The sequence below is a fragment of the Hyla sarda genome, chromosome 7 (assembly GCF_029499605.1).
Source record: "Hyla sarda isolate aHylSar1 chromosome 7, aHylSar1.hap1, whole genome shotgun sequence".
Taxonomy (NCBI): Eukaryota; Metazoa; Chordata; class Amphibia; order Anura; family Hylidae; genus Hyla; species Hyla sarda.
This window is the reverse complement of record NC_079195.1, coordinates 77,252,863-77,269,196: the sequence shown is the minus strand read 5'-3', so window position 1 is coordinate 77,269,196 and position 16,334 is coordinate 77,252,863. Positions and strand designations below refer to the sequence as shown.

Here is a 16,334-nt window from a genome sequence, read left to right as displayed (position 1 = left end):
GTCTTGTCTGCCGCAGGATGTTCAGAAGATTTAGAGAGCACAGACAGTAAGCAACGTTTCCGAAGCAGCTGCACCATTCTATTGTCCTACATATGATACTATCGGCCACTGAAACCTAGTTACAGGTCAAAGTCACATTGCATCTCTATCTTACAGCCAATGAAATACAAGGAATTGACTACAACAGGATATGATGCTTCTTTGTGAAGACGCGGCATTGTGTGCTGCCATATTTCTTAGACGGCACTAAATAAGTTGATAAGATTTCTAAACCAGGTCATTTCCAATAAAAAATTACTAGATAAACTGAGGCTCCTATACACCATGTATAATGGTGTTTAACCTATTGGTATCAAACACTTCCACCCTGGAATAAGACTACAACCCCCAGTGCGACTGAGTAATATGAAGTTATATCAACCTTTTTTCCACGTATGGGCCCTTCCAACTACCAAGGATATCGTGCACAATGGTAGATCAAGATAATATAACATTGTGTGCTCGCTTTGAGGTCCGATCTCTTTGTACAGCACTACGGAATATGGCAGCACTATAAAAGAGCAATAAATATATAACATATCCGAACCATGAACAATATCACAGCTCTGCCATTTGCTGTGTTGGATGTGAACTCTTTGCATACGCTAGACATAGGGGATCAGAGAATATTTTTTCTGATAATGTTATTTTTTTAAAGAAAATTCCTAATTGAACTGTTTTTAAAACTGCAGTTCCATGTACTTTGCACCAATGTGTGATCCCGTGGATTCACATTGAAGGTGACGACTTCTACCGTATGTGCGTTACAAGGAGTTAGCCTGCATATTGTTTTTTTATTAACTGGCTTGGAATAGTCTGTAACTGCTACCTTAAACGTGCACCCGCCTCAGACTGCCCTAATTGCTTATACTTTTCCCCACTCGGTTCGGGGGTCTGTTTTATGTCAGCCCCAAATGCCAGTTCCATGTCTACCAAAGAGCTGAGCTCCAGTGTGAGGCTGTCAACCTGCCAGTGATTAATTACATCCAAGCCCAGGCTGCTAAACTCACACCAGCCCAAGCTGGGCCTGCAGTCACTAGCACCGATTCACTGCTTTCTCTCCGTCCCCCTGCCTGTGCATACTGGACAATGCCAGAATGATTTGGCTAAACTCAAGAAATGAGACCAGGGAGATTTGGCAGGGAAAAGTGCCAAATACCTTCCTAACAGCAAAAGAACTGTGACATTAGGCCTCTTGTGGGGTGGTCTGGTGAATTATAATAAGATCATATTGTGCTGGTCATAGAATTACTCAATACATCCTCTTGTTCCTTAGTGTCCATGTTAGCACTAGAGCAAAAAACAACAGTAAATTTATTAGCAAAATATGAAGGCATTCCCACAATAAATAACCCCCCCCTGCAGAACGGACGAGTGTGGACACTAGGCTCATTGTTTAGCATCAGCTCGCAAAAAAAGTTATTCCCAAAAAGGTTATATTATTGTAACCCACATGTTTTATTCAATGTCATACATTGTAGATTTATGAAATCTCTGTCCTGACAGCTGTGAAGTGTTCATATACAAGAAGAATTATCCTTCTGGACAAAACCCATGGCCAGGTAACCTTATTGACTTGGTTATAGTGAAGGCCATAAAAACTGTATACAGAATGTACTTAAATGGAGGAGCAGTGGAGCATTGAGGAGGAGGATGCGCGGGCATGGTAAGTTACCTGCACATCATCTTCAGTGCTCCGACCACCGCTCCTCCGGTCCCGAGACCTACTGCTATGGCCCATGCTATGCTAGACCAGAGAAGCAGTGGACGGAGCACTGAAGTGGGGCAGTACACAAACATACAGCCTCCACCCATACACTGTATATCGCTGAAGGCTGTATGTCTGTGGGGGAACATACTGCACCTAATGTGGGGGAACTATTCTGCCAACCGAATGTGGGGGAACTACAACCTTTTGCACTATTACGACTTGCTAAGCTTAAAACCGGCCCTGGTAGGACATGCTCCTCCTCCAGACCTCCCCTGTAACATGCGTTGCATATTAAAGGGACAAATGGCTACCTACCGATAGTTTCGATTCAAATACAGATTGTTCTGATTTATTATTTTAAACTTGCACACAGCAAATGTGTTCACACAGAGCACCGGACCTGGGCTGGTTTACTGAGTGCAATTCACATAGAGATCATGAGCAAATTGTGCAGGTCTGTTTATGTATGTGTGCATGCAAACAAGAGTGTATTTGTGTGTGTGTATATATAGGTTTGTGCTTTAGGGTGCACACCCTAATGCAATAGGCTGCGCACGCCTATGCTTGTGACTGTTACCCAGAAGGTACCAGTGACCCCGGTGATCCCAAGAGTGACCTATGGACTCCCTGCTGGTCTCCCCCATATAAGCCCTGGGTGCAGTTAGCTTCTTTCTTTGAGCTCTGCCCTTCTTCTAAGCTGAGGTCCAGTGCAGTCGTGCCTAGTGTGTGTGTCCAGAGTGTTGGAGGCCTCAAAGTTCAGTCCTGCAGCCACCATCAAGTCAAGTAAGCTAAAGTCACAGCTTTATGAGTCAAGTCAAGTCAGTCCCTGTCATCTGTCAAGTCAGCGTGGTCTGCATTCAATTGTCCAGTCCTACTACAAGTCCCAGCAAGCCCTTAAGGTCTCTGCGCCACTGGTCACCTCCTTGGGTCCTGGCTGAACTGTATAGACTTTACCAACTGTCTACCCTCAGTAAAGCTACCGTTGTCCGTAACTTGGCGTCGGAGTCTTTATAGCCCCCGTGCCTAGCCCGGGATACAGCGGTATACCTTCCGGTGGTTATAGGCTAAACCATGCCCTGGCGTCACGAATACAAGGGGTTAATGCCATCTGCCCCTAGGGTAACCACATCTGCCCTGCACCACACACCCCTCTACCACACCACTAAGTTCCACAGCATGTTGTCCCTCATCTATATTGTTAAATATAGGAATATTTTGACACAATGCTATAGATCATTGTCACACTTAAACTACATGGAAGTACATAGACCTGCTGGCACCACGTTGGGCTGTATGTCTACATCCTTTTTTTGATATTTTTCAAATGGACAGCCTGATGAAGACCTGTATGTAGCCTTAGAGGAACGATACCAGCACAAATGTATGGACTCCTTCCCATTCTTCAATCACATTTGCCATCTATCCTACAGGTGCCACATAGCACGTTGGATTCCAAAGATCCAGTATGTATAATCTGGCATGACCATTTACTGCCATCTGAGATGGTGTCGGATCGATATCCATATGTGAACCCAGCTTAAGTGGTGCTGGCTGGCACAAAGGTACCCATATTACCGGGCAAAAGACCCAAGCATGTGACCTTGATGCCAAATTCTAGAAACACTGCAGCATGAAATGATCAAATTAAGTATCCAGAAGGAAAAAATTCTTAAAACACAGGAGTACTTTTCCAAAAATAGTACAGGCATTTACTGCAACTAATGTATAAATGTAATATATGTATAATGTATATAATGTATAACTAAAATAACATGCACCAATTTTGGTGCTAAAGGGTTCTTCAGGAAAAAAAATTTTTTTATTTGTTTTTGTATTTTTTTATGTGTAGGATGAGGTGTTGTCCCACGGGGCTTCAATCACTGGGATGGCAACAATCTTAAGTAGTTAGAAGATAGGAGAAAAGTGTTGTTGCTAGGACAACCTTTAAAAAAAAAAAAAAAAAAAAAGAACAAAAACTCAGAGTAAAACAATGTTAGCCTAAACTAAGGCTTGATCGGTCTTTTATTAGTTGTTCCATAAAGGGGTACTCCGATGGAAACCTTTTTTGTAAATCAACTGGTGCCAGAAAGTTAAACAGATTTGTAAATTATCTCTATTTAAAAATCGTAATCCTTCCAGTACCTATTAGCAGCTGTATTCTACCGAGGAATTATTTTCTTTTTGAATTTCCTTTTTGTCTTGTCCACAGTGCTCTCTGCTGACACCTCTGTCCGTGTCAGGAACTGTCCAGAGCAGCATAGGTCTGCTTTGGGGATTTTCTCCTGCTCTGGACAGTTCCTGATATGGGCATCAGGTGTCAGCAGAGAGCACTGTGGACAAGACAAAAAAAGAAATTCAAAAAGAAAATAATTTCCTGTGTAGCATACAGCTGCTAAAAAGTACTGGAAAGACAAATATTTTTTAATACAAGTAATTTACAAATCTGTTTAACTTTCTGGCACCAGTTGATTTAAAAAAATAATAATAATAATAATAATAATCCACCGGAGTACCCCTTTAAGCTCATGTATCATACCAGTCATGTCTTATATAAGTTTTGCCTGGAGTGGTATTATTAATGAATGGGTGGGGGTGTGCTCTTGGGGGGGGGGGGGGCTGATGGGTCTGAAATGATTTGTTGCACATGGTTGGGTCCACATGGCATGTTTGCTGTGCATTTTTATATGCATTAATGTATTAACCAAAAGCCATGATCAGATACTGAAGAGAAGGAACATAGAAGAAAGCGTCATATTTCTCTTATTTGGATCTGATTCTGATTTTGAATACAGAATAAAGAACACATGCAGGAAAAGCAGCCCGGCTCAGTCTTAGGTCATATGCACACAGGATAACTTGTTTAAGAAAATGGCAGCATAAGAATAGTTGTACTGAAAGAAATGTCCATCAGCTCACAATCACTAATAGTTGATTGGTGGCTTAAAGGGGTAATCCACTGGAAAACTTTTTTTTAAATCAACTGATGACAGAAAGTTAAAAAGATTTGTAAATTACTTCTATTAAAAAATCTTAATCCTTAATGCTCCACAGGAGGTTCTTTTCTTTTTGAATGTCCTTTCTGTCTGACCACAGTGCTCTCTGTTGACACTTCTGTCCATGTAAGGAACTGTCCAGAGCAGGAAAGGTTTGCTATGAGGATTTTCTTCTACTCTAGACAGTTCCTAAAATGGACAGAGGTGTCAGCAGAGAGCACTGTGGTCAGACAGAAAGGAAATTCAAAAAGAAAAGAACTTCCTGTGGAGCATACAAAAGCTTATAAGTACTATAAGGATTATGATTTTTTTAATAGAAGTAATTTACTAATTTATTTAACTTTCTGTCATCAGTTGATTTAAAAAAAAAGTGGAGTACCCCTTTAACTATCTTGTGCTGGGTTCACATATAGCAGCATTTTGTTCAGTACTTGGGGCGGTATTTTTAGCCAACACCACAAATAGGTCCAAGGTGCAAATCTTTCTATTATAGTTTTGCTCTGCGTTGGTTCCACTACTGGTTGGGGCTCAAAAATACTGACCAAAATAATGACTAAATACTGACCAAAACAAAGATGAGGTGGAGGACAGCACTGGGCACCATTCCGCTGTGCTCGTGGTCACCTGAACTGCCAATCTGGGTATCAGTACAGCAACGTTTCGGCTCCATGTGATCCTTTATCAAGCACTTGATAAAGGCTCACATGGAGCCGAAACCTTGCTGTATGTAATCAATAAATCTCAGCTCTTTTGCACATAGACCGGAGCTTCCAGACTGGTGTTGTGGCCTTCGATTTCTTGGTACTGACAAAAACACAACCCAGCCATAGTATTTAAATTGTGTATAGCTTTATTGGCTCATTTACCAATCAAAATAAGCAAAAAAGCTAAAGTAGAGTCACACTTTTGGAAATAGACCTCCATTTAAATTGCACACTTCTATCTAAGGCCATATACCTCCCAAATGAGTAAACACAATGCAAATGACCTAAGCCCACCCAATGTAAACAGCCCTCCAGAATGGGATGGTATAACTCAATTAGTTTATAAGGGGGGAGTGAGGATTCTAGCACCTGGAGACCATTACTAGAGATCTGTTTATTTTATTTTCACTTTCAGGATGAGATCTTAAGGGAACCAGAGCAATTTACACATCCCAGTCACTAATCCATCCCTCACACCTCTCCCAATCTGGCCAGTCGGATAGACCTGAGAAGAAGGGGGTGGGGGTGTCAGGGGGGGCCCGAGAATCCATAGTTCAGCTAAAACATATAAACAAAATGACTGAGATTTCAAGCAGACACATCTTTCTCCTTATGGGACTTAACACAAGACACCTCAAGCCAAGGAGACTTCATCTTCACAAATCTAGGAACAGCACAGGAATGTCAATGATCACATAGGGATGAAGAACTCATGTATACATTATAAAATATACATACACTAGGTCCAATCCCTGTAGACATAGAGTATGTTTTTTTTCCCACCAACTTGACGGGAGAAGATGACTATAGAAAGAGGTCCACTTGCGGTGGATTTGTCCAACACAAATTCTTGGCATCCATAGCAAAATCCATGTCAGGGCGGGTTCACACTACATTTTGTTAATACGGGAATCGGATTCGGCTTGGGGGGGGGGGGGGAGGGATTGAAAAGCGGTATACCACCGTTTTAGGTCCGGTCAGAAAACCGGATACGGGTCAATAAGGAGTCGATTTCTCCTGTTGGCTCATTCAAATGAAAGATCGGGGCCAGGGCCGGCTGGGATACGGTAGCGCCCTCTTTTCAATCCTCCCCGAATCCGGTTCCCTTATTAACAAAACGTAGTGTGAACCCACCCTGACATGGATTTTGCTATGGATGGCAAGAATTTGTGTTGGACAAATCCACCGCATGTGGACCTCTTCCTATAGTCATCTTCTCCCGTCGAGTTGGTGGGAAGAAAAAAAAAAAACAAAAAAAAAAAAAACTCTACGTCTATAGGGATTGGACCTAGTGTATGTATATTTTATTAACAAATACCCATATTAAACAAAATGTAGTGTGAACCCACTCTTAGGGTATGTTCACACTACAGAGTGTGAACGGAATCTCCGCGAGCGGAGATTCAGACTGGCAGCCGGCGGAAGGACCGCACTACGTCGTCACCATTGACGGCTATGCAGTGTTCGCAGACTTCCGCGCAAAGAATGAACATGTTCTTTCTTTGCGCGGAACAATTTCAGTGGCGGAATTGTACGCCGCTGAAATTCCGCAGTGTGAACGGGTCTCGCGGAGACCCATTCACACTAATGTTAAGTTCACACTGCGGAATTCCGTAGTGTGAACATACCCTTATAAATGCAGATTTTGGAGCAGAATTGCTATAGATGTCACTCATGCTACATTGAAAGGCAGAGGTCTTAAACTGTGGCCCCTCACACGTTGCAAAACTTCAACTCCCAGCACGCCCGGACAGCCGTCGGCTGTCCGGGCATGCTGGGAGTTGAAGTTTTTCAACGTCTGAAGGGCCACAGTTTGAGACCGCTGTTGAAAGCGGTGAAATCTGCATTACAAATTCGCAACAGAAATCGGCAAGCTTCATTGATGCAAGTAAATGGATGAGATTTATCAAGACCTGTCCAGAGGAAAAGTTGCTGAGTTGCCCATAGCAACCAGATTGCTTCGATCTGATTGGTTGCTATGGGCATCTGGTCAACTTTTCCTCTACACAGGTTTTGATAAATCTCCCCTAATAGCCTTGTGGGAAAAAAAAAATGTGGAAATTGATCAAAACCTGTGCGGAGGAAAAGCTGACCAGTTGCCCATAGCAACCAATCAGATTGCTTCTTTCATTTTTCAGATGCCTTTTCAAACAGATAGAAGCAATCTGACTGGTTGCTATGGGCAACTGGGCCACTTTTCCACTGTGCAGGTTTTGATAAGTCTCCCCAAAAGTCTTCAGCATGCAAATGAGTTTGGAAAACCTCATCCCATTTCCAGGTACTATAATCCACTGCAGATTTTACATGTGCAAATCTGCAGGTAAAATCTAGAGTATTTCCTCCATGTGAAACTATTCTAAATCCACACACAATTCTCCACTGCAAATACGCAGCAAAATTCCCACATGTAACATTAGATGCACAAAAAGTTCATAAAATCCAAATTTAACATCAATGGCAGTAGGACTGCGGGGACGTCTCATAGACGGCAATACGGTTGGGTGGAATTCTACCCCAAAAAAATAAACATGTGCGTTCTTTGGGCAGACGTCCTTTTCCGCTAGCGGAATTTCTCTGAGGCTAATTTGCAGTGTGCACAAAGCACCAGAATCCCACTGAAAACAATGAGACTCTGCTGCAAGCGGAATTTTGCCGGCGAAATGTCCGCAGTGTAGACTAGCCCTTAAAAGGGGTTATCAAAGAATAGAAAAACAGAGCTAATTTCTTTCAAAAAACAGCTTCACATCTGTCCCCAGGATGTGTGTGGTATTACAACTTGGATCCATTCACTTCAATGGAACTGAGCTGCAGAACCACACCACACCTGGAGACAGACAGGGAGCATTTTTTTTTTTAAAGGGGTTCTCCGGTGCTTAGACATCTTATCCCCTATCCAAAGGATAGGGGATAAGATGCCTGATCACGGGAGTCCCGCCGCTGGGGACCCCCGTGATCTTGCATGCGGCGCCCCGTTTGTAATCAGTCCCCCGAGCGTGTTCGCCCAGGGTCTGATTACCGGCGACCACGGGGCTGATGGCACGTGACGTCACGCCTCCGCCCCCGTGTGACGTCACACTCCACCCCTCAATGCAAGCCTACGGAGGGGGCGTGATAGCTGTCACGCCCCCTCCCATAGACTTGCATTGAGGGGCGGAGCGTGACATCACACGGGGGCGGAGGCATGACGTCACATGCCGTCGGCCCCCATGATCGACAGTAATCAGACCCGGAGCGAACACGCTCCGGGGAATGATTACAAACGGGGTGCCGCGTGCAGGATCACGGGGGTCCCCAGCGGTGGGACTCCCGCGATCAGGCATCTTATCCCCTATCCTTTGGATAGGGGATAAGATGTCTAAGCACTGGAGAACCCCTTTAAATAAATTAGCTCTGTTGTTCTATTCCTTGATAGCCCCTTTAAAATATCATCCTTTTCTTCTTCTACAAATCAGGGCATAAACTCTGCAGAAAATCCGCTACATGGAAGGCTGCTTCTCCCCATAACTTTTGTGTGGCATTTTTTTTTACTTGACAAGAATGCCACAAAAAAATGTTGCCTCATTTTGCACTCCCAAGATGCAGTTTTTGTAGCATTTATTTTCTTTGTGTAAAATAAGTGGGTTTTAGTAAAGGTGTTGCATCCCCTGCAGCCTTTTCAACCACATTCTGTTACAATTTAGAAAAACTAGCCATAAACTCTTGTAAGGGTATGTTCACACGACAATATTGTCAGTTGAAATCCAGCAGAAAGATTCAGCTTGGAAATTCCTATTTTTTTTTTTCAATGGGATTCTGCTGCTCGTGCACATGATTGAATTTCCACCTCAGAAATCTCCTGCTGCAGAAATAAAAATTTCTGCGGATTCTAATTGGAAATCTATTGCCGTCTATGAACACTGCGTATTTCCAAGTGGTCCTAGTGCCAGTATATTCTGCAGCCCTGCAGGATATATTCCACTGTGTGAACATAGCCTTACAAATGCAGATTTATTTTTTTTCTCCCAGAAGCAGCGCCCCTGTAGCATTTGGGCTCAGTTTGGAACTGCAGCTCACTTGAAGCGAATGGGTCGCCTAACTGCAAATTCTGACAAAGTCCACAGAGAAGGATAATGTTGTATATGAACTAAAATCACGCCCCTTTTGTAACCTTAGTCTAGTGTTTCCTAACCATGGTGCCTCCAGCTGTTGCAAAACTACAAACTACTGAGAGTTGTCGTTTTGCAACAGCTGGGGGCACGGTGTTTGGGAAACACTGCCTTAGTCAATCATTGATTTCTTTTATTGTCTTTTCCAATAGGTCATTGATAATAGAGACAATGGTAGACCGGACCGCTGTTTCTTTGATCTCCCCTCCAGTCTTGAGGCAAGTACTTCTTTATCTCTCAGATGAAACTTGGTGCTGGAAGTGCTTGATACATCACATTTACACATCTTTTGGGCTACTTTTCATTTTCCTGCCATCGGGACGCTGCAGCTTTAAACAATTTTGAGATGATATCAGATTTAATTGAGACATTGTAAGAAAACAAAGAGACACAAGGTTATTGTGCCTCTCCACCCTCATAAGGCATTGTTTTCTTTAAGTGACGACATTAGCACAATAAAAGTCTTTCAGCTCAAGAGCAACAATTCATCAGCTGCCTTTGTATAATGATCCCCCATGCTACTGTCTGCAAGACAACTGCTCATTTGGGGAGGGAGGCGTACGGAAGATCAATTTGGGGAGAATCGTCACCTAGTTTTAAGTCATTTTCACTTATAAAATAAAAACTAAATAAAAGAAAAACATCCCTTTAGCTTCATTTGTCTTTTTTTGGAAAAGCATGGTAACATCATTTATAGGCGCTAGAAAGGCTCAGTTCCGACATGTGGTTCTGCGGCTGGTCCAAAACTAAAAATCCCAGCATATTGGTGGATATTTAGTTTTCTCAACTAGAAGTTAGCTCAGGACTTTCCAACCTTTAGTTCCTCAACTGTTTGAAAACTACAACCCTCAGCATATTGGTAGCTAAAATGGAGCTTGATGGTCTCCAACCTGTGGTTCTCCTCTTATAGCACAACTACAACTCCCATGATTCTGGTGGTTACTTAGCTTTCTCAACTCAAATGGAGCTCAGAGGTCTCAAACCTGTGGTTCTCCAGCTGTTGTAAAACTACAACTCCCAGCATATTGGTGGCTGTTTAGCTTTTCAAACAAAATTGGAGCTCAGTGATCTCCAACCTGTGGTTTTCCTCCTGTTGCACAAAGTACAGCTCCCAGGATTTTGGTGGCTATTTAGCTTTACCAACTAAAATGGAGCTCAGTGGTCTCAAACCTGTAGTTCTCCAGCTGTTGTAAAACTACAACTCCCAGCATATTGGTGGCTATTTGGCTTTCCCAAGTAAAATGAAGCTCTAATCTCTTCATCGCCTTCATCCTTCTGATGCAAAACTACAACTTTGATGATCTTGGTGGCTAGTTAGCTTTCCTAACTAAAATGGAGCTCAGTGGTCTGAAACCTGTGGTTCTCCAGCTGCTGTAAAACTACAACTCCTAACATCCCTGGAAGCCAATGGCTATTCAAGCATGCTGAGAGTTGTTGTTTTGAAACAACTGGAGAGCCACAGGTTGAAAAAAAAAGTGATGTACTGAATGGAATTTTAGCAGCATGTCAGAAGGGGACAACTGAGGAACTTATATGGACTTGGAAAGAGTTTTAACTACTTAACAGACAGCCTCAAAGCAGGGCCCCTCCACCTGTGGAATCAGGGGCCACGATCACGCTGTGAATTGTAGCCCAAAGCCAACCCATCCGATGAACGTAGTCAAAAGGTAATAGCTGCCAAAGCCGCCATTGAAACCATTATTGCCCAATGTCAATTAACCGAGGATCTTTGAGCAATGTCAGAGCCAGGTTTGAGGTTTCCTTTCTCTCAGAGGCCATTCTTAGCACTTCAAGCAGCCCTAGAAATTCCAATTATAAGAACATCCCATCTCATTAAACCAGCACCTTCTTTTACACAACATGCCCCTCTTTAACATAGCTATCTCTAAAGTTCTTTCAAGTCACTGTGTAAAAAGGGGTTTAACCCCCTGCTCCACTATTAATCTTAAATCCCAAGAAGGCAAAGCGCCTTCATCGCCTTTAATTGTGCTTACAAATCCCATATAGAATTTCTCATTTTAGTTCCAAAAAGATCTGGCCTCCTCCTTCTACATCCCACCAAAGATATCAATTCTAAAGCTTTGCAGAGATCACAAAATGCGTCTAATCTGCATTTTAATTGGCAGTGTGTGAAGGCATGGGAAGGGGGGGCTGCCTCTTCTCGGCCACTCTACTTCATCAAGAAGCTTTTGCATGCCCAATAAATGTTACAATGCGTCCAGAAAGCCTCTGCAGCCATTACATACACTTCACTCTACAGGTTAAGAATGCAAAATTTCACACAACCTTCCATCCGTACTCCACAGATGCCAGAACACAATGTACATTCATCAGGCCCCGCACAATATAGGTTTCATACAAAAGATCTAGGGTTTTGCTTTTCTCCAGCAAAACACTGGGGTCTTCTGGTTGGTGGGGCCTGAGAATTACTTTAATTAGCTAGCACTCCCTCCAAACACTTCAAATTGCAGCATGAAAGGACCATTACCAACCCTGTAGGAATCCAAACACTGGGCACATTCTAAGCAGAAGAATTGGAGTCATTGGCATATGTTTCTCAACTCCTGAGGTGCATCAAAATTGAGTCACTCCAGTGTTTAGATTTCGGGAAGGCAACCTGCAGCTTCTCTTATGGCTGTTTATCTACAATACTCAAGCTGGCCAAAAGACGTCAAGATTCCTTCTCAGTCCAACCAGATTCCAATGTTCATTCCCATTAGGTGAACACTTTTTACTGGAACAGAACCGACCCCTGTGGCCACCATAGACACGACAACTTTTAGACTAGGGCTACACTGACTTTTTTTTAGTTAATTTTAACTCTTAAGCTACAATCGCAGTACAAAGCAATACATTGTTTTTGTAGGCAGATTTGTTGACAACAGTCATCACTTGCATAGTTGAAAATCAAAAAGTTGCACTGTAGCCTTATTGGTCAGGTTGCTGGCTATAATCTATATAGGTCTTTAGGCTTATAGTACAAGAGCATTTCATTGAAAGCTAATCCTATACTACATGCATATAAGGAAAAGTATACGGTTGACACAACTTTCACCACTGGAGTACCAAGCAAATTGTTGAGTTGTATGCAAATTTGTTGACAACAGCCATTACTTAAATAGTTAAAAATCAAACAATAGCACTGTATAAAGTTGGGCTGTAGCCTTATTGGTCAGGTTGCTGGCTATAATCTATGGACCTCTCTAGGTTTATGGCGGAGTTTATTGAAAGCTAATCCTATACTACATGTCTATAGGTAAAAGCATAAGGTTGACGCAACCTTCACCAAGGGAGTTCGCTTTGGAGGGTAAATAGTTAACCAAACGGTGATGGCCAACTTTCACCACACAGAAGAGGAATCCTTTGTTACACTGAAGAACATAAAAGGCCTCTCAGAGAAAATAGGTTTACACTACCAGGGATGTGACATTCCAAGCAGGCCCCAGACATGAGTGAAACCATACAATTCTCCCATACCTACCCCCAGACTGTGTAAATCTGTCACTAGTTAAAGACAGTTTTATAACCAGTCAGGTCTAACCTATTCAGGGCAAGGGACTTTTCATTTAACTATGAATTAAAGAATGAAAAAGCTGCAGCGCCTTAAAGCCTTTAACCCCTTCTACCCCAAGCAGAGAAGCACAACGCTGACAAAGAGAAAAGGCATATTGCAGCGTTAACAATATTCAAGAGGTGCTGCAGCAGCAAAGCTTCTTTCGCTGGCCACGAGCGCATTGACTTATCAATTACTTGCACTTTGTATTGTCTTTGCATTTACGGGAAAGAAAACATCAGCTAGACAGGTTCAGAAAATTCTGATTTATTCCCAATTCTCATCCTGTCCTATACTTAACAATAGGCTTAGTGGTATCTGGCATGTCACACGGAGGCACATTGGACATACTAGTAGTAGTAGTGAAGCTTAGGAACAATCACGTGTCTGTGAATAAAATGTATCATGACAAGGTTAGAGGACACTTGGTTCATTCAAAATCCTCAAGTCTACCGGTGTCTTAACCAATAGCGGAAACTGGTTCTCCAATTTTCTAGGATAAAATACAGATCATATCCAAAAGGGGAAACACAGTAAATCTAAAGCAAAGTCTTAGTACAATGACATAAATCCGGAACTGCCTTAAACTATTGTCCCATTTTTCGACAATTAAGACTCCTCATGTCACCCACGTGAAACAGACAGTGACTAATCATACCTAGGCTGCACACAACTGTCACACCACTACTACTATTAGTAGTAGTTAATATAAGAATTCACTGAAAAGTGTTCTCCAAACAGTGCGCCTCCAGCTGTGGCAAAACTACAACTCCCAGCATGCCCGGACAGCCAACGGCTGTCCGGGCATGCTGGGAGTTGTAGTTTTGCCACAGCTGGAGGTGCACTGTTTGGAAAACACTGACCTAAAAGACCCATATACATGGAGCCATCACCAATAAACGATAGGCCGCTAAGCAATACTGATGCAATTGCAATACTTCTCTTAACGCACTCTGCAACAAATGACAGCAATTTCCACCAACTGGTCCGGTTTACGGCTATAGGTTACGCACACTATAGGTTACGCACACGTGGTCAAACATTTTAACTCTATCGCCGCCAATCGATCAATAATCCCCGTAATGCAAATGGGCCTTTACATATCCACAAATAAATTGTTGGGAAAAGTAATAAAAAATAAATATATAAATAAACTAACTATGTTAACTGGGCCTTTACATATCCACAAATAACTATTTGGAAAAGTAAAAAATAAATAAATAAATAAATAAAAATAAATACATAAATGAAATAAATTTAAATTTTTTTTAAAAAAATTCTACGTAACGTATAACCCTTCCATGGCCTCGTTCTTGTATAATATCGTCTCTCACAACTTTAAAGCCATAAATCTACGTACTAGAAAAAGGGTCATTCTTGATAACACTTTTGGCCAATGGCCCATAAGGGGTGACAAGTAAGATGCGACAGCGCAATTGACATTTTTTTTTTGGCATTACCTGCGAAGACTGTGGTGTAAAAAGATCCCCCTGTCTTGCAGCAGGCGTGTGCCTGGCAAGACGAAACACAGAGGTCTCAATAACTCTCTGGGGACAGATTCCCAAGTTCAGTTCTAGCAGTGAAAAGAAGTAATTCCCCCTCTCCGAGACATGGACATAGGGATCCCCAATGGAAGCACAGTCCGGGGAGAGTAATCCTCAAGCAGCAGGACCCAACAGCAAGTAGTGAGTGAGGTTAAAAGAAGGGGAAAGAGCCAGATCCCCCATCCAGGGTGAATGAGTGAGGTCAGCTCAAGTCCTGTGTTCTCTTTTTTTTTTTTGTCTTGGAAGATGCAAGAGTCTCTATTAATCTTTGAAAGTAGCAATCCAAGGTGCAACAATCCACAGCATCAGCTCATGCATCCCCGCAAACACCAGTGCAAATGTATCAACTCCAAGGAAAAACAATAAACAAGCAACATATGTAACAAAAAATATGTGAACTTCCAAAAGTGAGCAGAGAGGTGAGGTGCAGGCAGTGCAGCCTGAGTATGAAGAGCAATGGAAAGTAGAGGAGCCTTTTCCCTCCCCCTCACTCTACATGCACATTCCCAGCCCTTTCCTCCTCCCTGGACACTCCTCTCTGTCTGAAACCTGAACTTCTAGTCCTCCCCTTGCCCAATCCTCTGTCCACGCTTTTGGCTTTTCCTCTGCATCCCTCCCCTCTTTTCTTCCCTCCTTCTTTCTGTGTTCCAGAGTTTGGCACACATCACTGCACAGAGGGATGGTTTGTTTGTATTGGAATTACTATGCTATGTGCGCTCTGGCTCTCTTTTTCTGTCCCTTTCTCTTAAGTTCTCTTTTACCTCTTTAGGGTCTATTCACACGTACAGTGGGGGACATTTATCATTCAATATAGACGTTTTTTTCCGTCTCTCCTTGGCGCTTGAATGTCGCAGTTATGTCAATTTAGCGACTTATATGCGACTTTTTGAATAGACGTTTCCTAGCATTTTGCGTAGCAGTACAACGTTTTCTGATTTAGACACGCACTGCACCCTTATTTATCATATGCGACATTTGTAATAAGACGCAAAATATTGCGCGCTAACCCCGATTTGTAGGTGCAAAAGTACGCATACCAGAAGCACACGTACAAAACCTCTCTACCCTGCGCAAAACAAACAAACGTGCACAGCCGCGGGGAATTCATTATCTAAGGTAGACAAAGGGGATAAATTACACGCTGCTAAGCAAAAAGTTAGAAGGAAAAACGACCGGTAAAAAAAAGAGTAGGGTACACTGCTAATGATAAATGTCTCCAGTATTCTGCGCAGATTTGATGCGCAGGATTTCAAGCTGTGTTCAGTCATTTAGTTTACATTGAAATCTGCAGCAACAAATCTGCGCAGAATACTGTACGTGTGAATAGACCCTTAGGGTACGTTCACACGTACGCAAATTTGATGCGCAGGATTTTCTGCTGCAGATTTCAATGTAAAATAAATGACAGAGCACAGCTTCAAATCTGCATTTACAAATCCTGTGCATCAAATCTGCGCAGGATCCTGTATGTGTGAACGTACCCTTCATATACGAGTAAGGGTACGTTCCAACCTGGCGTATTTTGCTGCGTATTTTATATTGCCATTGAAGTGAATGGGTAGGAAAATACGCAGCAGCAAATACGCAGCAAAATATGCCAGGTGGGAATGCACCCTTAGGCTGGGTTCACACCACGTTTTTGCAA

The 16,334-nt window shown here is 42.6% G+C and overlaps 1 protein-coding gene across 2 annotated transcripts in view; it reads right to left on the bottom strand.

Moving 5' to 3' along the window:
• FGFR2 (fibroblast growth factor receptor 2) overlaps positions 1-15,147 on the bottom strand; it is a 102,490-nt gene extending 87,343 nt beyond the window's left edge. For both annotated transcript variants that reach the window (XM_056529743.1, XM_056529744.1), the window contains exon 1: positions 14,606-15,147. The gene's annotated coding sequence lies outside the window, so the exon portion shown is untranslated. The remainder of the gene's footprint in view (positions 1-14,605) is intronic.
• Between the last annotated feature and the right edge of the window lie 1,187 nt (positions 15,148-16,334).